This window comes from Alligator mississippiensis, chromosome 10 (genome assembly GCF_030867095.1).
Source record: "Alligator mississippiensis isolate rAllMis1 chromosome 10, rAllMis1, whole genome shotgun sequence".
Classification (NCBI taxonomy): Eukaryota; Metazoa; Chordata; order Crocodylia; family Alligatoridae; genus Alligator; species Alligator mississippiensis.
In genome coordinates, this window is record NC_081833.1 from 58,388,587 (window position 1) to 58,412,056 (window position 23,470).

Consider the following 23,470-nt stretch of genomic DNA (forward strand, 5'->3'; position numbering starts at 1 on the left):
CTGTCTTGCCCTTTAAGAAAGGGTGTAACAATAAAGTTGTCCTTTGTTTGTATGTGCGTGGATGTGAGCCAGAAATTACCTAAGTCCTGATTCTGAGCTGCACTGGGAGGGATATAAAGTGGATTTCAGACACCATCATTGAGCCCAGATTCTGGGCCTGGCCTCTAATGCGAGTCAGGGCACCCCTGGAACTTCTCTGACAGGGTGTCATTGAACAGCCTCCTGTGCCAAAGTGCAGAAAACTTATGCAGTGTTCCCCCCCCCCCCCCTGCAATCCCTTGGACACACTCCTTGATCAGGGATTGGGAAAATAGACTCCACAAAGGAGTAACTCTTTGCCAACCCACGAGCTCCTGGGGACACCTCCTGTGTCTTCACAGCAAAAATATTCCTTTGGGGGTAGTAAAACCAGTTTTGCTGTCTCTTTATAGTAAGCTGTGTATTAATCAGTGTGCTCTGCAGTAGTACCTGGAACAGTGCAGGATGTTTTCCAGGGGTAAGTACCCTGGAAGTGCTTCTCTTTAAGATGAGTCAAATCTCTGCAAAAATCCCACTAAAGTTACTGGCCACACAGAGAGCCAGGTCTTCAAAAACCATTTTGACTCAGCACCTCCAGTTTTGTGCCCACATGTTTAGAGAGTTAACTGTCCAAATGTCAGTATTTTTACTTGCAGCTCATTGTGGGTGCATCTATACAGGTACAGAAAAGCAAAAGCCCAGTGTTCAGGCAGGCCTGATGTAGTATCTGTACATGACAGAGGTGACACTAAGGTATATCTGTCAGACAGATTTAAGGGGAGATATCATTAATTGTTTACAAAGCATTTTAAAAACGCTCACCTGGCAGGTGCCATGTTAGTATTAGACCAAAGATCAAATGTTACTTGAGCTTGTTCTTTCATAATCAGAACTAGTAGTTTGAGCTGAATGCAAAAAATGAAAAAAGAAAAGAAAAAAGTAAAAGGAGGTCTTTTTGCTTCTCAAGACTGGAAATAGTTTAGAAACCAAGCTGATTTCAGGCCCAAATATTATTGAACAAATTTGTCAGAACAGTCTTAATTTCTCTCTGGATGACTGGTGATCCAAAGTAGGAAAATCAGTTTGGGAATGAGTGACATGTAACAAATGGAAGGCTTATATTCTAACTAGCGAATTGGCCATCAAGAATGATGGATGAATTTCAAATAACAAAAACAAACAAATAGATTTTACTTTTTATATTTATTAAATAAATTAAATATTTATTTATAAAACTTAAATAACATTGGCTGAACATTTGAAGATACCAATTCCTTCTTGCACTTGCTCTCGTCTAGCAGGCTGGAGGCGGACCTGCCCATGCCTGCACACCTCTTTGCTGGGCAAAGGCAAGGGCAGGCAAGCTCCACGCCCCGCAACAGCCACCCACACCCCGGGGCTTTCTCCGTGCCGCCCCAGGCTCCTTCTTCCCTGCTTGGAGCTCAAGATGGAGCTGCCGCTGCTCATCCACTGCCTTGCACCTCTACCTGGCTCCCTCTTTTCCTCAGTTGTCTCCTTCCTCTGTCTTCCACATCATACCGGGCTCCCAGTGCCCTCCTGGCAAGAGCTCAGTAGAAACAGCCCTGGCCCCTGACTTTTTTTCTAATTCTGGAACTTGGGATCATCCTGATATGATCAGTAAACTAAGTTTTAGCAAAGAAATTTCTCTGAAGACACAAATGTTCTCTCTCTTACAGTTTTCAAGCTATTCGCATTTAAGGAGTGGTATGGACAGACAGATACACAGACAGGTGGACTAAGCCCTTTATATATATATAGATATAGATACTCAGTGCCATACCTAGGCTCCTGGCAGCCCCAGGCAAACATTTAACATCGGGCCCCACTTCACCAGTGATAATGATTTTTTTTTTGCAGAAGTCTTTATCACATCTGTGGTATCGATGTCTTTAAATAGTTAGTTTTCAATTGATAACATTAATTACATATGTCCATATCTGCACTATATTGAAACCTTTTTTTTGAAATTGTAATTTTTTTTAATTTTTGGGCCCCTTTTCTGTCCTGGCCCTGGGTGGCTACCCAGTTCACCCATGCTTGTGTCTGGGTCTGCTAATACTGTTTCCATTTTTCTCTCCTCTTGGAGAGTAGATTGATTAAACCTCAGCAAAAACCAAACTCTTTCAAGTTGCAGCTTTGTTGGTACCATTTTATGGTGAAGGTAAAGGATAGTAAAAGCAGGTAAAGTTCACCTACATTTCTGTGATGTCAAGGATAGGCTCAGAAGAGGCTCGAAGGATAGGCTCAGAGGCTAACAAAGGCCAGAGGAGCAAGACTGATGCTATGGGACATAGGGTAGCAGAAGGTGCCAGCTGTTCAATAAAAGAAATGCCATTACTCCCAATTAAAGAATGCTCCAGATGCTTAATATAGGTATTGATTTTTTTAGATATTCCTTTTAACAAAGCTTTGAACCTGTGTATAGTTATGCTTTTATGCAGCTGCAACCAAATCACAGAATTATAGAGTCATAGAAAATTAAAGCTAGAAGGGACCTCAGGAGGTCATCTAGTCCAACCTTCTGCTGAAAGGAGGACCATCCCCAACTAGATCATCTCAGCCAAGGTTTTGTCTTCCTGGGTCTTAAAAACTTCCAAGAGTAGAGATTTCACAGCATCTCTGAGAAACCTGTTCCAATGTTTTACTACCCCACCATGAGAAGGATTTTCCTAATATCTAACCTAAACTTCCCTTGCTGCAGTTGAAACCATTGCTCCTGGCTCTGTCATCAGCCACCACTGAGAACAGTTTAGCTGAATCCTCTTTGGAAACCCCCTTCAAATAGTTGAAAGCTCCTATTAAATCCCCGCTGTTTCCTCTTCTCTTGACTAAAGAAGCCCAGTTCCCTCATCCTCTCCTCATAAGTCATGTGCCCCAGCCCCCTACCATTTTCATTGCTCTCTGCTGAACTCTCCAATTTGTCCACTTCCTTTCTGTAGTGGGGGTCCAAACTAAACACAGTACATCAGGCAGGTGCTCATTAGAGGGGAAGAATCACCTCCCTTCATCTGCTGGCAATGCTTCTACAAGTGCAGCCCAGTATGTTGTTAGCTTTCTCCACAACAAGGGCTCACTGCTGCCTCATATTCTGTTTCTTGTCCACTGTTATCCCCAGATCCTTCCTACAGAGCTGCTGCTTATTCAGTTGGTCCCCAGCCTATACTGGTGCATGGGATTGCTCTGCCCTAAGTGTAGGACTTTTCATAGATTCATAGACTATAGGGCTGGAAGGGACCTTGGAAGATCAGCAGGTCCAGTCCCCTGCACCAAACAGGAAAGACAACCGGGGTCAAGTGACTCCAGAAAGGTGACCATCCAGTCTCCTCTTGAAGATTTCCAGGGTAGGCAATTGTACCATCTCTGGAGGGAGCTTCCACAGTCAGGACACCCTAGATGCGAAGAAGTTTTTCCAAATGATGAGCCTGAAGCAGTCTTCAAGGAGTTTGTGACCATTACTCCTAGTTTTCCCCAAGGATGCCCTGGTGAACAGTTGTTCACCGAGTCCTTGATTTATGTCCTGGATGTAGTGGCAAGCTGCTACCAAGTCCCCTCTCAGCCTTCTCTTTTTCAGGCTGAAGAGTCCCAGGTCCCTCAGCCTTTCCTTGTATGGCTTACTGTTTAAGACTCTGTCATTCGAATGGCCCTTCTCTGGACTCTCTAAAGCTTTACCACATCCTTGTTAAAGTATGGTGCCCAGAACTGGACATAGTACTCCAGCTGTGGCCTCACCAATGATGAATAGAGTGGAAGAATCACTTCCTTGGTTTTGCTGGAGATTCATCAATTGATGCATGCCAGGGTATTATTAGCCCTGCTGGCTACAGCATTGCGCTGCCGGCTCATGTTCATACTGTGGTCTATTACCCCCAGGTCCCTTTCATTTGTAATGCTGGTTAGATTGATGTTGCCAAGCCTGTCGGTGTGCAAGGGATCGTTCGTCCCCAGGTGGAGCACTTTACATTTCTCAACGTTGAACTTCATCTGGTTCTGATCGGCCCAACTTGCCAGCCTGTCTAGGTCCACCTGTATCCGCAGCCTATCTTCAAGCATGACCACTAGGCCTGTGCAAAGTGATTAGTATTTGCTTCGGATTCGGATTCGGCTGATTCGGGGGATAGTGATTTGATTCAGTGGTTCAAATCAGTGTCCTGAATCAATTCAGCCGAATCTGATTTGGAGATTCAGCTCCTGCTGAATCTCTGAATCAGCCAGGCCTATCTCTCCCAGCCCGGCAAAGGCTGCCTCACCCGCCCCAGCTCCGAGCACTTGTTAAAAAAAGCCCTGACTCAACAGGTGCTGCCAGGGAAGGGCAATCTCTGCTGCTCCCCACTGACCCACACTGCATGGGGGACTCTGCATGAGCCCCCTGACCCCCCTTCTGCTGCCCCAGCCCCTCCCCCCCCATGGCTGCCCCACCTGCCGCGGATCTGTCCCTTTAAGAAAAAAATGAAAAAACCCCAGACTCACCGCTTCTGCTGGCGGGGAGTGATCCCTACTGCCCCCATTGCCCCACACTGTGTGGGGGGACTCTGCACAAGCCCCCTGAAGCCCCAAGGATGCTGCAGGAGTGGTGAGTCCCAGGTCTTTTCTCCACTGTTTTTTTTTTTTTCTTAAAAGGCCGGAGCTGCAGTGGGCAAGGCAGCCATTGAGGTAGGGCTGGGGACTGGGGGGGTTGGGGGCTCATGCAGAGTCCCCCATGCAGTGTGGGGCAGTGGGGGGGCAGCAGGGATCGCCCCCCCTGCCTGGAGGCACCCGGTGAGCACTGGGGCATTTTTTTAAAGGGCTGGGAGCTGGAGCGGGTGGGGCACCATGGGGGAGCTGGGGGAGGGGGTAGAGGTCAGGGGAATTGGGGGAGCAGGCAGGGGATGGGGGCCATCAGGGGTCCCCCCCATGGTACCCTCCCCCCTCCCCAGCCTCCCTCACCTGCCCCTAGTACTTTCCAGCTCAAAGTCAGTTGCAGCTCCCTGCTGCAGTCACCAGAGACAGCCCGAATAATGAAAGCTCTCCAAATCTTTTCTGAAGATTTGGAGAGCTTTGATTTGATTCGGACCTTTTAATTGGCCCCCTGATCTGATTCGGATTCAAAGATTCGGCCACCGAATCAGGCCAAATCTCCAAATCAAATCTTTGCCCAAGCTTCACCTGAAGCTTTGCACAGCCGTAGTGATGATGCTTCCCCATAATTTGGTGTCATCTGTGAACTGGTCAGTGAGCTTTTCACTCCCACATCCAAATAATTGATGAAGATATTGAATAGTACTGGACCAATTACTGACCCCTGCAAGACACTACTGGCCACTTCTTGCCAAGACAACACAGATCTGTTCGTTAGAACTCTCTGCATCCCACCCCACATCCAGCCTCCTACCCACCTTACTGTCTCACAGTTAAGCCTGCAGTCCTTCAATTTTCTTGTGAAAACACCATGGGATAACAGATTAAAAGCTTTTTGGAAGTCAAGGTATACAATGTCAACCTCTTTTCTCTTATCCAGGTGGTGGGTTACCTGCTGATAAAAGGAGATGAGGTTGGTAAGACAAGACCTACCCATGACAAAGCAATGCTGGCTGCCATTCACAATCCTACCTTCTGCAAGCCTATTGCACATAGACTCCTTAATGAATTTTCCCAGGATTTTCCCTGGGATAGAATTTGGGCTAATTGTCCTTTAGTTGCCTGGGCCCTCCCGTCTCCCCTTCTTGAAGATGGGCACAACATTGGCCTTCTTCCAGTCCTCAGGGACCTCTCTAGAGTGCCATGAGTTTTGGAAGAGCTTCACCAGGGGTTCTGTGATGACTTCAGATATCTCCTTCAGCACTCTCAGATGAAGTTCATCTGGTCCTGCTGATTTACATGTCTAATTTTTTTAATTGATCACACACCAGTTCTACAGCAATAGCAGGAAGGCGGTCATTTCTACCCACTCATTCTGTACCCCATCTGGCATGATTTTCCCCTTGGCCCAGCGAAAGACCAAAGCAAAGTAGTCATTCAGGAGTTCAGCTTTCTCCTGAGTGCTAGTAATCAGCTGTCTTGAGTTGTTGAGCAGTGGCCCCACACTCCCATTTGTTTTCCTCCTGTTCCCTACATATCTAAAGAAGGACTTCTTGTTGTCTTTGATTCCTGTTGCTAATTTTAGGTCAGTCACTACCTTATCTTTTCTAATATGATCCCTACAAGTGTGGGAAGTTTCACTTCTCCTTATTGAACCTCATGAGATTTATTTTGAAATGTGATTCCAATTTGTCGAGGTCTCTGAATCCTAGCCCTATCCTCCAGTGTATCTACTACTCCCCCAGCTTGGTGTCATCTGCAAACTTACTGACAGTGCACTCCATTCGATCTTCCAGGTGGTTGATGAAGATATTGCACAAAACTGTCCCCAGAACCAACCCCTGGGGCACTCCACTTGATAACATTAGCCAACTAGATATCGAGCCATTGATCACTACCCTCTAAGCCTGACAATCCAGCCAGTTTTCTTTCTGACTTACAGTCTGTTCATCCAACCTATGCTTCCTTAGCTTGCCTGCAAGAATGTTGTAGGAGACCATATCAGAAGCCTTGCTGAAATCAAGATATATCACATCCATTGCACTCCTCACATCTACAGAGCCAGCCGCCTCATCACAGAAAGCAATCAGGTTGCTCAGGCATGACTTGCCCTTGGTGAATCCATGCTGACTGTTCCTAATCACCACCTTTTCTTCCAAGTGCTTTAGAAATGGATTCCTTGAAGACCTGCTCCATGATTTTTCCAAGGATTGAGGTGAGGCTGACCAATTGTAGTTCCCTGGATCCTCCTTTGTCCCTTTTTTAAAGATGGGTGCTATGTTTGCCCTTTTCCAATCACCCAGGACCTCTCCCAGTCACAGGTTTTCGAAGATAATGGCCAGCAGCACTGCAATCACATCAGCAGATGTGGTTCAAATCCTGGTAACTTTTGCTTCTGCAATAGCTCCAGTACTCTCTTGAGTAAAACTAGCTTCCTGAATTAAATTTTGCAGAATGTTTGGTGGTTGCCTCTTCAAGACAAACAAACAATCCTCATCCCTCCTCCCCAAGAATAAATGAACAGTGAAACAAAACAGCCATACCCATCTTGGTGTGTTCTAATGGGATATCACTGCTGAAATAATGTTTGTATGGATGTACCATCAGCAATCTAGATGGGATAAAAATTCCAGTGTGTATACTCCAGGACCCCTGGGTCAAAGGATCTGCTATATACCTCTACTATATTACCCTTTGCCCACATACCTGGATGATGGGCAGTGTTATTCAAGCACAGAGATGCATGTCTACTTGAGAGAAAGAGAGTAGAAAGTTTATTTATTAAAATACTAGTGACAGATATTGGCATACACTTGGACTATGGGGCATCCTTTTATTTTACAGGTGTGGAGATGATAGAAACAGAATAGCAAAAATTGGTCTAAAAACAGGACTGCTGAGATTAAACAGGTTGAGATGTGTCTGGCAGCCCCAAATACAGCAGAGAAGTATAGCCCTAGAGTGCAGCAAATTTTATCATTGAACAGGTTTATTGTTTTATCAGGTTTTGGTTTAAGAAGGGTTTCATTATATATAACATTGAGATAAATTTTTGCATAGCAGATTTATTCAACAGGTTTATTCTTTTAACAACTCTCCCTGTATTTCACCATTTGGTATGTGGGGTCTTATACATCAAACAAGTTTATTACTTTATCAAGTATGAATTTTAAAAAGTTTTTACTAATAGTACAAGATATGTTGAGAGTTATAGGTAGTGCATTGTTCTTGTAGGTGTTCTAGCCTTCTACTAAGTACTGGAGGGTGGAGGATATAAGTCATTTGCGTAGTTACTGTGCTATGTAGTAACTACATAGCAGTGTTTCTGGAAATGGTGATAATTACAGTGTAGCTCATATTATCTTCCAGTATATATCTCACTTCACTGGCCTGGTGTTTTTAAAGCCCTTAAATGTCCAAATACACTCACGTTGACTATATTGCTACTGTAATTTAAAAACAAGCAAAGATAAAACAATACTGGCAATAAGAACAAAAGGGAGTTTTCTATGTTACTCCCATTCATGTACTTCTGGTAAACTTTATGTCCTTCTGGACAGGAGGAATCAGAATTACAAAGGTAGGATGGAGAACCTACTCTTCAACCTGTGTAAGGGGAACAATTATGTTTTACGTCTTCACGTGTTCTGCTTCCAAGAACGATGACACAGTACTGCGTAATAATAGCTGGCCAATCCAACAGCCATGTCTACATGGTTCACCTTCCAAAAAAATAGCCTGAAAATGTTTAACTACAGTAGAATATCACTGAATTTCCATAATGATGGGAAAGGTAGGCTATATGTTGTAGCATGCTATAACTAGTACTGAAGATGTAGAACAGATTGGGAATTTGCTGATGCACAATTTTTCATCAGAAAATGCTGATTTATCAAAACCAAAACTGTTCACAAGAAAGGGTGTATTTCACCAGTTATTTTGACACTGAAATTTTGGGAAAAAAATATAAGATTTTTATTGCTTTGATTATTTTTTTAAATAAATAGGTCTGGTTTTCTATTTGAAATTGCTTTTTGTTTAGAAATTCAAGTTAATGATAGGAGCATTTAAAATAGTTGAAATTGAAATAAAGCAATTTTAAAAAGTAGAAATTAAATGTCACTTGATCTGAATTGCTGTTGTTCAGAGGTTTGTTACATTAATATTTTTCCTTTTCAAATCATGATGAAGAGTTGAGATCTCAGAAATAGTCACCTCAGATTTTTACAGGGTGGGGAAAACATTTTCCACTCAGCTTTATTTAGAGCACAAAAATATCAGAGGGTATGAATTACAAGGCATACCTTGTTCCCATATTGTGATCCATTTATTTTCAATTATTTAAATTTCATTTTGATTCCTTTATCATGATATTTTACTTATGTAAGCAGCCCATTCTTTGGGTAAAAATTCAATTGAAAGGATGTTTTGTGTAAAGAACATAAATGTGATTTGCCTACTTGAGCCCTCTATTAGTAGTTATTGTAATGTATGTTGTAATAGTGAAGACTCCATGATACAAACCTTGCTTTGACACTCTGCTACTAAATCTTTACTGAGCAGTGGGAGATTGCCATTTTTTCTATTAAAATTACTGGGTTTGCACATTAGAAAAGTGAGAATTATCAAGGTTCTAGTGCACAATAAATACTTTCAGAGTGGTAACACCACTATTTTTGGACTTACAGTTTAAGGATAGATGTAATGAAATGTGTATATAAGCTCTAATTATGAAAACTGTTCAGCTATTCTGTTTCAGAAGTCCTTATTTTTTAAAGAAGTGCACCGATGTACACTTGATTGATTAAGAAATCATTGCTACTTGATAGATTAAGAAAACTTTCTGATAGTTCCCCCCCCCCCCCCCCCCCCCCGTTCTTTGGATTCATTATATTCACATATATGTTAGCAAAAGCACCTAAGCAAATGAGTTCTAAGGTTAATCTTTGTATTCGGGCAGAGCCTGTGGTGCCTCCCAACATACTTATTATGTTGGCAGCACTCACCTGATTGCATAGCCCTGCTGACTTTAAAGGAAGAGCAGCTAATAAATTTTAAAAGTGATGCTGATACTTTGGGTGAAATCCAATGTCAACGGAAATTTTTGTGAAGATTTCACCCAATGGCAAATCTCCCATTGACTTCTGTGGGGCCAGGATTTCATCATTTACTTTTATCTTCTACTTTCTTCTCTACTTTCCTCAACCATGAATTTGCTCTGGCCCTCCTTCAGCCCATGCCCAACTAGGTGTATTTTGTCTTAACAAATGCTCTAGTTTTTGCCTGCCTGGGTCCCAGTTGCCTATCAGTAACACTGAATTAATGCCATTGTCTTTATTGAAGTTGCTTGTGATTACAGTTGCTTAAGTAAGGGCTACATCAGGCCCAATAGGTTTACTTTTTTTATACGGGCTTTACTTGTCGATATGCTTTAATTCTTTAAGCTTTAGAAAGGAAACCTGTTGAGGTGATGCACCCACTTGATGATCACCAACTCATGAACATTGCCTCTGTGATTCAAGAAAAATCATACTAAATGACAGTTTGTCTGTGCTGGGCTTTTTCTGGACCCACATATTCCTTTGAATAGGCAGATCCGAGTGAGACTGATCAGTGCTCTAGTTTCTAAGGCTACCAGAAATCCCATTCTGGTGAATTCCAATATGGCATTGACATCTGATGCCAGTTGCTTGCACTGTTGATTCTTATTAATCCAGTTTCCCCCCTCTTTCTGCATCATAATTTATATAGATGACCTGTTTGAAACTACATACAAAGTACTCATAGACCAAGTGCAATTTTTCTCTTGTATTTAAGGTGTAATGGTGGCAAGATTCAACATTATAGTGGCACTGTCACCAGCTTGGTACCGACTCTTCAGTGTTGCTATATAACCTTCCTCTCTTCTACACTTCTAAATTGCTCTATGGAGATGATCCATTAAGAATCACAATAAAGCTTGAACGTTTGAATAACCTTTGAAATTATTGACAAATCGGCCCCAATGGGCTGCCTAGGAGCCTAATGTAGAACAAAAGATCGATGATAATGCTGCAGAGACAGGATCCAGACTGCAGCAGCGAGGGGATATGTCATATGATTTTTGCATGCTGCCACTGGAGGGATAAAGATGAAGTGCCATATTGGTGTGTAATGTCTATGCTACTATATAGGATGATCTGACCAGGTGTTGTACTTAACAGCTAGGGCTGGGTTTGTGTTGCAGCTCTGATGAACTCAAGCTGGCAGTTGAAGTAGCAGTCCCTGGGGGGGCTGCCTTGGTTTCCAGGTTTACTTGAAAATTCCAAGCAGTGTGTGAACTTGGCAAAATTAACCAGTATTGTAAGAAAAGCTAATCTATCTAGTCAGGTGTTTACATAGCCTTCATTATCACTGAATCTGGCCACCTGCAGTCATTAATGTATTTGATTCTCCTAGCCCCCCAAAATAATGTCCATCTTATAGAACTGAGGCATAACATAGATTGAGTTACTTGCCCAAGAGCACAAAAAGAGTTTGTGGCAGAGCTAGGAATAAAACAGAGGTTACCAGAGTCTAAGAGCCACTATCCATTAAATCATCCTTCTTCCCTTCCCCTCCTAATAGACTCCAGGACATTTCCCTTTTCTTCAAGCATTTCCACCAATGTGGGAAGGGCTGGGACATCTTGCCTGCACATTTCCTTCTGGTGTATGCAGGGAGTGGTTGGCAAACCTATTTTTTCTTTACTCTATTACACATTACTAATCTCTGTATGCCTTCTGTAAGTTCTGTCTGGTGTTTGTGCTTCCTTATGAAAGCCCTACTGGCCCCTAATCAACTTATAATTTACATAATTAATGAACCTTATTTACTAATGCATTTTACTTCACCCGCCACAAAAAGGGCTAGATTATTCATAATGCTTAGATATTCATTGCTACTCATTCCTTTAGGCCTATTATTTTCTTTGCCTACCTGAGTGTATTCCACCTACACCTACTTAGTGCAATAGTGACCTCCAATGGTTGGTTAGATTAATGATATCTCAAGAGAAATCTCCCTGGCATTAATTCTTATTTAAAGGTAGAAGTGTGGATCTGTATCAGGTATTGCCCCCTTCATGCTGAGCACATCTTTAGAAAGGTCAGCTCTTGGAAAGATCTGAGAGTCTGTTCCTTTTCCCTTGTGTTGTATAAAGGCACCTGACCTTTTGGTGATCCTAATTTCTCTTTCTTTCTTTTTTCCCCCTTCCTGCCTGTTATTTATTGAAGTGGAATGAATCTTATTTTTTTTAATAGTTTCTAAAATAAGTGACCAAAGACAGTGGTGACACACGTTAAGATTCAGGTTACCTTGATATTTCACAAGGTACTGTATCTTTGCAGAGTAATTGCACTATGCTAAATATGAGCTATGCGTAGGGCCATATTTTGTGTTGTGTGAGGAGATGTTAACTAATTCTCCTCACTTGCTATCAGTACTTGGCTGTGGACCTATTACCAGTGTTTTGGATTGGCTTGGTAAATATATTTGGGTTTAAATGTTTGCCTGAAATAGAAAACTAAGTTTTGAGCCCTCAGGTTTGTGAAGTAAATCTCCCAAAGGCAGCCCATGTGCAGAATAAAACTGCATAATTTATTGTTTCAAGCTCTGTTGTAGACACAAAGCCTGAAACAACAGGTGTGAATCTGCCTCAATGGCCTAATCACTCTGAATATAATTGATTTGATCCTCTCCTGCTCTTGATCTCTGCTCAGACCTTAACTCCATGGGTAGCCCAAACTCTGACAAATTTTTACTATTTCTGGGAAGTCCCCTAACTAGCCATATTGATGTATGGACCTTAAAGAAGCAGGCATGGGTAGACTCTAGGCTTGGTGTGGCAGTTACAAGTCTTGCTCCACATGTTAAGTGATTATGTAGCAACAGGGGCAAATCTTGGACCAGAGTGCTCCCCTCAGGTCACTTTCCAGCCCATTTGTTGCCTCTTTAACAGTACCAAAGATCCAGGTCTGCCCTAGGAATGGATCCCTGAATCTAGAGGACAACTTAAATGTCAAATTTGTTAAATTTATTTTGCAGGCAGGGAGTTGCAGAGTGACATGAGCCTGTTCCAATCCCAGGAGGCATGAGAAGAAGAAACCCATGGGATATGCTGAGACCCAGAGAGAGTAGGTGTAAGATAAATGGATGGCTCATTTGATCTCCTCTTGGCCTTAACTGCCTAGCTGATTGAGTAGCAATGCCTCAAGGACTCCAAAATACCCAGAGAGCAAACAGACCTGAGAACTTGAAGCAAGGGCCTGAAGTAACCGGAAAGAAATGAATAAGAGATCAGGTTCCTTCCAAGTTATGTGATGAATTTAACACATTTAATGGTGAGAGCATTGCTTGCTTAATATATTTTTATCATTTAATTTTAATAAGTGGTGTAACTAGTAGTGAAGAGAAACCTAGATAGAAAAACTAGAGCGAGGCTGAATGATGGGGTGACATGGAGTGGACAAAACCTGGAGGGGAGGGGAGGGGAAGGGGAGGGAAGGGAAGGGAAGGGGAGGAGAAGGCCTGAGAGGTAGAGAAGCAAGTGGGAGCCAGGACCAAACTGGAAGGGAAAACAGGCCAATGGATCAGGAGGTAAGTGAAAGGTAGGGAGGAGCAGGAGGACCACAAGGAGAAGAAGGACATAGAGGGAATGAACAATGCTCACAAAGAATTGTAGGGGTAAAACCCACAAAGGCAGCAGACGAAAGAAAGAACAGAACCTATCTTAACCCAGTCCTGCTTATCTGCTTACTTAGTGGCTGCTCTTGCTTTCAGGCTGAAGGACACTTCTCTTTCAGACTATGTCTTTCCTGAAACTGATAGCGTAACTAGGGGTGGGCGAGAGGGGCACCCATCCCAGGTGCCAGGTTAGGAGGGGTGCCAGAATTGCCCTCCAACCCTGTGGAGTCCACACCTCTGCAGTGCTACTGGTCCAGAAACTTAAAATCAGTTCCTGGCAGGGGCAGACAGAGCATCTCAGCCTCCACTGTTTAGAAGTCCCTTGTGTCCACAAGGCTGTTGCCCCCTTGCCACTACTCTTGAACTCATGCCACCCTGCCCCCCCCCCCCACAGGACCTGTGCTTTCCACCTCCAGCCTCAGAACCCTATTCCCCCACCCCCATTTTTCTCTTCTGTCCCATATCCTTGCCCCAGGGATGCCCCAGGCACTCAGTGTTATGTCACTGCTGCAAGCCATATTGGTACTGAAGTTTTGGTCTGCCCTAGTTTTCAGGCTGTTTTTTTTTTTATTTGAAATGTGATGCTGCTTGGCAGACTCAGCCTGCAAAATAAAGTAGGAAACTGGGGATGCTATTTGGTGGGTCCAGCTCCCCTGGCAGATGGCATATGCTGGTTTTGGTGCAAACCATCTCATTTCAGGGCTTTGCCTTTCATCTGAATGTAGGAAAGGAATAAATGTGAACCTAAACTACAGTTTAAGCTAGCATCCTTCCCTGGACAGTTTGGCCCTTTCAGGGCTTCCTGCATTTTGAGCTCCAGAGTCACTTTTCTTCTTGCAAGACTCTGGATCCATTTTTTCAGGTCCTTGTGAAACCTACTTGGTTTGTCTGAGCAGGCAGGATTCCAGCATCTGTTGTGATTTGTTTTTGAAACAGGCAAGCTGTAGTTTTCTAGCAAGAATTTTTGCTTGGGAAAGACATAATTTGGCAAGATATTTTTTATTCAGGGTGGAAAATAATATTAGTTCCATTCCAGTCAGGCGAATTTGTATTCTTCACCTTACACAGCAATGTGTCTCCTCCTCCAACAGCATAACGAGCAACTGAAATTCAGAAGCAGACTGTGTGGCCCATCCATGCACTGTGTAGAATCAGTATCTAAACAGTGCGGTCTCTACCAGCCTCATCTTCTATTTCAGCAGTGAGATTATCCCACCACTATTTCTTTCAGCACTGAAGCCACACAGGGTTGGCTCCAGAGGGTACAGTGGTATGTTTGCACTCCTCTTCCACAGTGAAGGTCACATGCCTATTTCCCTGTGCCCCTGAAAGCCTAGTCCCTTGCTGTGTATGAGGCCTGGCTGGGGTAGGACACCCAGGGATACCAAATGGGAAAAAGGTAAGGAAGGGGCAACCCACCCACGACCACTGCTGTCCCTGGCTGACCTGGGGGCTCTGGAGACCCCAAGACCATTTGTGCCCTGATCCATCCAGGAGCTGCAGAGATTGGCTGCATGGAGTGATGGGTCCCAGCAACCTCCCCATCCTGTTGACCCAAGGGCTCCAGCCATGGGAAGCAGCTGTGTGGAAAGCTGGGCAGGGCTAGGGGCAGCAGCATCAGTGGGTGATCTCCCCCTTTCAGTGCCAGGAGGAGACTGTGGGGCCAGCAGGGCACAGCTGATCAGTAAGACAAAAGGTGACCAATTCCTATGTGTCTTGGGAACATAGGGTGATGGAAATTAACAGAGGGACTGGGGATATGATCCTGTCCCATTAAAATCCATCAAGTTTTATCATTGACTTCAATGGAGGCAAGACACTGTGTTGATCTTTCTTGGACAACAGCAACACAATCATGGTTTGCCAAGCTGGGGATATAAGTAAAGAAATATTTAAAAGTGATGGATATGTTTTCAGATCTAGCCACAGAAAGATTAACAAATGAATGCAGAATGGGCATGCCATTTCAAAGAGGGGAGGGTACTAAATATGTTGAACCTTTTAATGTTAATGGGAAATTTGCTATCAAAGGAGCTGGAGAATTATTTGCATTTAGTTTGACCAGATGAGTCAGAATGCGACTGAGAGAAGCAGCTTGTGCATAAAATTATATCTGCAGATCTTGCTCTTGACCCTGAGGAGCATCATTTTGTCCATGTCATTGTAGAATGACATGGCACAAAAGAGCAGTATGTTGTATGAGATTCATGCTGTATTTGGTGATGAGGAGTTTGAGAATCATACAAAATATAGTTCAAAAGTGCATGCTATGCAGGCAAAGCTGTTCAAAAACAGTTAATTAGGTTTCTTGGTCAGGAAATAATGACCTAATTTATTAAAGCCATCTACAATTCAAAGTTTGAGAGTGCAATCGCAGATGAAACAGCAGACCAGGAGGATGGGAAGGAAATGAAACACCCTTTGCTGTAAGCATTTGCACAAAAGCATTATGAGAGAACTTCAGTTTACAGAACTGACTGTTGTGGCTGGAAGAAACAGAACACAGAAAATTCTGACTGAGCTATTACAAGACATGAGTGGATCTCGGTTGACTTAGGCTTTGGTGGAGCTCATGCAGCGAAGAGGGTGGACGCTTAAGTCCCCATTTCAAGTAAAGGCACACAACAAACATTTTAAAAAATGGCTTTTTGGCAATATAAACCAATTGTTATAAGGGATGGAACGAGCCCAGGGGCAGAATAGTTAAAGTATCTTGCTGTGCATCCAGAGTCTTGAGTTCATGCCTTGTTCTAGGCTTGGCCAAAGGCTGCATCCATTTGAGCCAGCTGTGAAAGGGGGTGCAAGGCCATTAAGGCCTTAGATTCAATGGCAGCCAGAAACAGTGCTAGTCACATCACTGCATTTTGGACTAGTATGCCTTAATCTTACTAACCCAAGGGCCATGACAGCTAGAGCAGCCCTTTTATGCTGCAGCCTCAATTCCAATTCAGCCCAGAACCAAAGAATTATCAGATGTGCAGTTCCAGGGATGCTGGTGAGAGCTGGATGGATGCTAGTAAAGAGGCAGGGAAATTAAACAGATTTGTTTTCTTTAGTTGCAATGAGATTAGGACATGCCATGGTCCAGTCCCCTGGTAGCTCCTGGAACAGTGTCCAGGCTACGTTGCAAAGCCTAGGAAAGTACAGAGTTTGTGGAGGAAACTGGAGAAAGCTCTGGTTCAAATCTAACTCCATCGCAGACAAACCTGCGATTCTCCCCCTGTTGTTGTGACAGTGTTATTTATATCAGAGATGCTGGCTAAGGGAAATAGACATGGACCTCAGTGCCAGATGCTCATAAAGCAGGGCTCACAGGTCTAGCTCATTACTCAGGCTAGGCTCCCATCAAAGTTGGTGGGGGGTTTGCCTGAGTGAGGACTGATGAGTGCAAGATTTCACTTTACATGATTAGCATTGCTTATAATCAGGGACAGTTGGGATGTATCTCACTGTGTTTATGTTTTTGGTTCTTATAATGAAAATGAGATCCCTCGTGTAGCTCTCTGCCATTTTACACGTCAGACTGAAAGAATATATGCTCGTCATGGGTATTAGTGTCTCAGCTTAATGACAGAAACCTCGGACAAATAAATCCATGTGCCATGGAGGATTTTCCTAATGAAACTGAAGTACAGTACTGTTTACATAATGTCCTTTAGACTATATTCAAACCAGGGCTTGTTGGACATCATTGCAATGCATAGACATCCACTAATGTGGACAGAAATTAAAATGTAATAAAAAGTGGCAGGTTCCTTTAACTTTCCCCAAAGTATCTGCATGGTTGCTCTGAGCACCCCCTCTGAACTTTTCCCCTCCTGGTCTGTTTTTTTTATTGACATTCCAGCCCTTGAAACAAGGTCTTCACTCCTTTTCTCATTTCAAGATCTTGTTTTGGGAAAGCTCTAACACCTGTCCACTGATCGCCTGCCAGTCCGCATCTGTGCCCAGCTGACAAGGCTGTCTGCTTTGACTAATGATGTGATTGATGGACAAAATAAGGAAGAACACACAAAAAAACATTTCTGTCTGGTCTGGTGTGTCAGCAAGCCTTCATCAAGTGGCTGCTGAAGGTATATTTTGCTGCATGCCTCATTACACAGTAATGGCATTCCCAGGCAAAGCTGTTTCTTTTCATGACACAAGACAGCAGGCAGCTTTATGGACTCTGGGCCTATCAAGCCTGGAGGAGAGAAGCACTAAAGAGTGGTCATTTCCAAAAGTGCCTCAAGTTGCTTTTTTGTTGTCATGAATTTAATATGAATCAACACAATATGAAATGAGCATGAGGAATTTTAGTGACTAGTCATTTTTTAAGACTGCTGTCTAAACAGCCATCAAGAAAAAAAACATTTTCTTCTACCAAACCTGTTGCAAAAAGAAGTCATCTGTCAATTTTATTACATTAAAAAAGTACACAGAGGCATATAGTCCAAACAAATGTCTGCTTCACTGCTAAACATGTGGAAAATGCCACATATCTAAAGCAAAAAAAAAAAAGGCAGATAACTGGCAAGCTGAATGCAATATTTAACAACTAAGATTCAAATAGCCCTTTATGTAAAGTTGTATGAAGAACGTTCATGTACAGTATGTATGTTGTATTAGGAGGCTGCCTACTTCAGGTTATAGGATAATTATGTGATAGCCGTTAGGCACTATGACGTGAGGTTATAGAGGCATTTGTGAACCCCAAAACATACCTTTTGCTTACAGCTGGCAGTAAGGTATAAATATGAATAGTCAACTTGGAATGAATAAAGGGTTGAAGGAATTTACCTTTCCTTTTGTACTAAATCCCAGTTCTGCTTTCTCACCTATTGTAGGTTTTTGAAGAGGTACTATGCATTTTCCCTTTCTTTCTCACGCGTGCAGCTTGTTTTCATACAGCTCTCTCATTCCTGTCAAGCTTTTTATATTTCTTTCTTATTATGTTCAATAGTTTTCCATTTTAAAATACTTTTTTGCAGGGAAGGTGCATTTCTTGTAGGAAAAGCAATGAAACAAGTTTAATTCCTTAACCCCAAATTGTTGGAATTTCTCTCCCTTCCCCGCCCTCCCCCCCGACACGATGGGTCTTTCACCATGGGTTATTGTGAATAATTTGTGATTTTAATGAGTTGTGATTAGAGAAGAAACCCCTCTGCATGTAATAAATACTACACAATAAATTAGAAAATGTATATGAGTTCTTTATACCCACTTAAAGAGAGAGAAAAACATCAATGTAAATTCTTGTTATGACAAATGTAAGAGATAATCTTTTAAAGTGCATTTAATTTACTGTAATAGTAAGAGCCACTTTATCGATGCCTAAGAGTACAGGAAAAAAATGAATACAGGATAATTCAAAGCAAATAAATAGCATGATTAAATTCAGCATGGCACTTACTTACAGACACAATCATGCTATCCTTACTACCTATGAGTTAAAAGAATAATAATAATGGAAATAACCATTTTTTATTTAAGAATAGAAGAATCCTATGTAGACATGAATAACTAATGGGAGTTGTTAAAGGCTGCTAACCTGCCTTTTTGAGCCTTGTTACTGAATAAGGCAATTCCTGACTCGAAGAAGAAATTCAGTTGATTGAAAAGTTTAAACAAAGTAATTATTCTATCAGCTGCAATAAGGGAACTAAGTACCACAAAATATCAAACACCTGCACATTTCCAAGAAGTTCTCTTGAAAACCAGAAGCAGCTGGGTGGAGGAGAGGCCATTTTATCAGTAACCAATAGGTTTCTGTGCTCCACTGACCTTGAAGTCAATACCAGTGCCAAGGGCTCACTGTCTGCTGTTTCTTCTTGCATTATTGGTTTGAGAACCATAAAAATGTCAGAGATTTACTATAAATCACAATTCAGTTGGGTTTTGTTGTCTTGGGTCATTTTTTTACTTTAGCAGAGGCTGGCCATATTCATTTGCAATTTCTAGGCAAAATGTTCTGCAGTTAGCAGATTGTGCTTCATTATCTATCCATAGAGTTTAAATATTTTCCTTTAAAATAAGGGTCGTCACATTTTCACGCATCTGCAGATTGCTGCTAATTCCTGGTGGATAGAAATTGAAGTCATGAGCACGCTGTGTCTCTACCACATCAGGACACAGCATAAAAACAGAGAGAGATGGGGGTATTTTCTCACTGCTTTGTTACTGCTCCTTTTTAATTGCTTGCCATCAGTCATTTGGATGAGAGGGAGAGATTTGATCATTAGCCTTTTCCAACCAAAGTTGTTCACTGTATTAGATTTGTTGGGTTTCAATGGTTTACTGTATTTCCATGCATTGGCACTATTAAAAAGATTTCCATTTAGGTCATTTTCATTTAAAGTCTGATCCTCTTCTCCATCTATTCAGAAAACTCAAATAGACACAAATGTGGATCAGAACAGGCACTAGAAAAAATCCTTTGAACTCAGTTTCCTGGCAAGTTAGTTTGTCTCTTATGTCGTGACTCCAGGAGCCACTGGAAAGCAAGGGAACTTAACTGCAAAAATATTCTTTTATCAGCTCCTTGCTTGGAGCCATGGTGAACAGGTTTCCAGTTTTGCAGATGCTAGCATTGAAACACAAAGGGCGATCTAACCTTAGGTTATTTTCCTTAATCTTAGAGAAACCAGCCACGCGTTAACATGCCTATCTATATTGTAGCATACAATTTTTTTTCCTAATCAGGTTTGTGTATCTTTCTTGATTGATTTTTCTTTTCCTAAACCCTTAATAATTTTTCATGATGGCTCCTACAACTTGCCCTGGCTCTTTCTTCCAACCTCTGCACAGATTCTTGTACACAATATGATAGTTAATGCCTGTGATTGCTGAGGAAGTGTTTGCTTGTTTTCTCTCCCTTGCTGGCAGAAATCTAGCTTCTGAAGATCAAAGATTGTTTGCTTAACATTTTTGATAGAAATGTTGCAAGTTTGTGATAGGTGTGTATTTTTGTAACGATGCTTTTCAGGCAATTTTTTTTCTTTCTCTGTAGCTTTTAGATAAGGAGTTTACTGAAGTCAATAGACTGTCAGATATTTGGGGCTGATCCCTGGTCTACAAGATCATGTTATTCTAGGATGAAATACCCTCTATTCATTTTGCAGGCTAATCTCTCCTTGCTTTCATACAGAAGCATACAGAACTGTAGAACTGTGCCATAAGGGTTATGTTCTGATGCAGTTCATGCCAGAGCCAGTTTCTCCTGGGTGCAGCGTCTTCACGTGCACCCAGGACTGCAGCAGTTTGAGATGGGGCAGAGCAGCTCAGGGCTGGCATTAGGCCTGGGGGGTTAGCCCCAGGCTCTGGGTGGCAGCATCAGGCAGCAGAGGGGATGGCTGGGGCACAAGGGTGCTGAAGTGTGGAGCTAAGCAGCAGACAGTTAGTTTAATTTGCTGTGCCAGAATACTGGTACGCTTGTATACAATGACGTTTTATTGCGGAGCTAGTCAATGAGCTCCACAGTAGAGCGCACGTGTAGATGCACCCACGGGGTATCACTGAAATGCAGATCTCATCAGCACATTTAAGGACACTGCCTCACTGAACCTGGCAAAGTGGAATGAAAGTTAAAGAAATAGTTTGTTCATCCAGTCATAATTGTGTCCTTGATCAAATCTTGGTCAAATAAAAAAACTTGAGTTCTTTCTTTCATATGAACAATATAGAGAGCAAGAAGACAGAGAGGACCAAAGCTCTGGGTGGTACAGGATAGGAATGGGCTAAAGACTCCTTCCTAGTCAGGGTACAAATGTTTATATCCTTACTATCCCGAAAAACAACTCTATAATGATATGTTAGTAAGTGCATAGCATCCCGTCTCAGTTGTGTAGATGACAGTAAGATATCTCAAGGGATGTGTTCTATATAATTCAAGCCTTTTCCATGCTTTTCTTTCTGTTATCTTTAGATATGATCATGTAATCGACTGCTCAAAAAATCTAGGTGTAAGTGTTCTGGTGAAATGAGACCTCAACTTTGCTAAGAAATAACAAAATAACAGTGTTTAATCTGGAGTGCAAAGCGGTTTAGAGAACCAGCAAATATTAGTTTGAAAAAAAATAGTTTTAAAATACCTATCACAAGATTAAAAACACTGAAATAGTTATATACCAAAGAGGTGCTACGATAAAGCTCCTAGTAAAAAAAATTACAATTATGCAACTCTGATTATTGGCAACACTTTCTCTTCTTATGCAGGAAGAAAAAAGTATTAGCTCATGAACATTTTTATACAGTATTTTGATGACTAAATCTGCACAAATAACTGATATTTAGGTTCACCAGCAATTCTGAAATATTAATAAAGTTTCAGCTCAAATGCAACACTGATTAGATTTTAGGCAGACACAAGGTTCGTTGGGTAGATGTGATATCTTTTATTAGACCAAATAAATAGTTGGAAAAAGTGTTCTTTGCAAGCTTTTGGGCACAAACACGCTTCTTCAGGTTTTTAGTTTTTAAGATTTTAGTTTAAAATTTTAAGAGCTTTTGATTTTAAGCGGTTTTTAACTTTTAAAAATAAGACTGGAGAAAATGGCCAAAACAAAATTATTTTTGAATTAGTTTTCTTTTCTTTTTTCAGTGCAAATAGTTCTAACAAAATTCAGATGACTTGATTAAATGTTTTGATGCTACTGAATCTGTCTTTCTCTCACAAAAATGCTTATGGATGAATCATTTGGCCTGTCTGTAGTGATGAAACTCTTCTTACAAGGATCAATGGAGATTGAGACCAGGACTTTTTAGTTAAAAAATACTAAGAGAAGTTCATTTTATCAGCCAGTAAACTGATATATAAACATCTTTAGGTCAATCAACCACTAGAAAGGAACGAACTTGCTCTGCGTGATTTATGCACCATCACAGTGGAGTGGCGTTCAGATAATTAACCAAACACATAAATTTATGCATAGAGTTTGGAAAGCCACCAGAAATGACAAGGTAGTGCTTCCTTCTCCTTCCCAGTCAGTGTGGGGAAGTCCTCAGCCATCATATAACGTGCTCATACTCCCTCTACACCCCGCAGTCTTAGGTGGGGGCTGTGTTGAGATGGTGTTAGTGAGCTTTGGTTCATAACCAAGCATGGACTTAGAGAATTGTAAGTAGCTCTGTTGTGACCACACCTCATCATTTCAAATGCTTCCAGCAGGCAGTGAGTGCAGCTGAGTATCTATCTAATCTGTCATCATCTGAAATGTAGGCGTATATATTTAAAAAATATGATATATATACATAACATGTATTAAATGCTATATGCATATGAAATACATTTGGATTATACACTGTATCATGTAGGCACAATAGCTCATAAAAATAAAAGTGAACAGGTTATATGGGATAAATACTGTACTGCTTATGGCAATATGAATATTAACCTCAATCTTTACATAGAATCTGAAAAATCCGTTTTAAAACAAGGAAGGAAACTTAATAGCAAATTAGGAGAAGTTGTACGTCTTCAAAAGTTCTTATGTCAAGGAAGCAAAATACCATTCCAATACCTAGATTTAATATGTACTTCACACAAAAATAAATCATGTAATATTTTCATGGCAGGCATAGAATTTTATGATTTTTATGACGATCATGGAATTGGGCTTCATATTTTATAGACAGTATTAATAACATAAAGAAAATGCACCAGAAAAAAAAGATCTTTAGGAAACAGTAGTGATGGTGAAGTTAAAAAGGAACTCAAATTTTAGTATAATGAACTTTTTCTGGTAGATTTTTCCTTTCTATTTGGATTTGTTACTAGCATATTCATAAGCTGGACTTACTGGTTATTGATGTGTAAAGTACAGCGTGCCTGATTTCCAATCATGATGGTAAGCATGGAGAATTAGTTGATTTCCTGAGAAGTTTAAATAATGTAACTATAATTCTGTCTCTATTTAGGTTTACATTATGTTGAACAGGGTTGGATGTTCTGTTCGGTTTACCATCAAAGCCTCCTGGCTCAGGTCTCATTAAGGCCAGAGTAAGTGTATTATGTGCACATCACTGTCCAGGCTTTGTACTAATTACCAGTAAAATATATCAACGTGACTTTATCTCACAGTCACATAGGTAGTGTGATGGGCATGTATAGAGCATGTATAGATGAAACAGGGGCCCTAAATTGAAGCAGTGGGTTTTTAGAACACCACTTCAATTTAGGGCAAATTAAACCCCCGTG

At 41.6% G+C, this 23,470-nt stretch overlaps 1 protein-coding gene across 6 annotated transcripts in view; it reads left to right on the forward strand.

Annotated features, from left to right (window-relative positions):
- LOC106738670 (uncharacterized) overlaps positions 1 to 23,470 on the forward strand; it is an 87,383-nt gene that overhangs the window by 20,407 nt on the left and 43,506 nt on the right. For all 6 annotated transcript variants that reach the window (XM_059713834.1, XM_059713835.1, XM_059713836.1 and 3 more), the window contains exon 5: positions 12,662 to 12,746. The gene's annotated coding sequence lies outside the window, so the exon portion shown is untranslated. The remainder of the gene's footprint in view (positions 1 to 12,661; positions 12,747 to 23,470) is intronic.